This window comes from Budorcas taxicolor, chromosome 17, assembly GCF_023091745.1.
Source record: "Budorcas taxicolor isolate Tak-1 chromosome 17, Takin1.1, whole genome shotgun sequence".
Taxonomy (NCBI): Eukaryota; Metazoa; Chordata; class Mammalia; order Artiodactyla; family Bovidae; genus Budorcas; species Budorcas taxicolor.
In genome coordinates, this window is record NC_068926.1 from 65,158,926 (window position 1) to 65,159,957 (window position 1,032).

Below are 1,032 nucleotides of genomic sequence, written 5' to 3' on the forward strand. Positions count from 1 at the left end.
CATCCCGGATAACGTTCACCGAATTCTAAATGGGCAGAACTGCATCTCACAATCCCCGTAACTGGGACAATAAGCACTTTGTTTTAAGGACAAATCTCCACTCTGAGCTGGCTTTTATGTTCCTCTCTTGGTATTTTGGTTGATCAGACACAAGAATCTATAACTGCATTTGACTTTAGAGAAAAAGGGGGGCGGCGATAGGGAGTTCTGCTGAGTTGTTCAGCCAGCAAACAGGAACCCAGGTCCTATAGATTAACCCTTCAGTTCCCAGTCCTGTATACTTTCTCTGGGGCTTCTGCTTCCTTGGGACAGACTCTGAACTTCTGCTGTGAACCTGGCATATAAATTATGACTTTAATCCTTGGTCCCAATCCTCCTTGTGCGTCCGCTCAATAGGCCTGAGACTCTGGTAACCCCAGCCCTTGTTCCCCCAGATACTCTGACATTAAAGGGATGCCTTCTGAAGGGTGCATCCTTCCTGTCTCTCTCCCCATTTCCAAAGTGTTTTGTTTTGTTCTGTTTTTTAACATATATATATATGTATGTATATATATATATATATATATATATATATATATATGAAGCCTCAGAACTGATCTTCCCCATCTCAGCCAGGGCGCTTGGGCAGCCTTCCAACCCATGCATCATAACCAGTTCTGGAGGAATCTGAGAAAGGAGGACCCTCCAGGGCTAAATGGGAGGGGGGGACTTTTAACTCCAACTTTCACCAACTAAGGTCTAGTATTTTCCTTCAGAAAATGTTGCCAAGAATAGGAAATGCCATTCTGGTATGGAAAATCAAGTCTCCCATCACTCATGCCACCCCTGGTTTCTGTGTGCTGGGTGCAAAACATGGTTCACAGATCTCCTTCAGGGACTGAGAGCATCAGGGTGGGCACTGGGCTCCTTTCCCTGGGAGGGGGAAGGGGAACTCAGCATCTGGACAGGAGCCTTGCCATTCACGCATGTCCCTGTCACACCTGCCAAGGGAGATAGGGTCTGCGGCTCCTTTGGAAGCTTTAGCAAGTGACA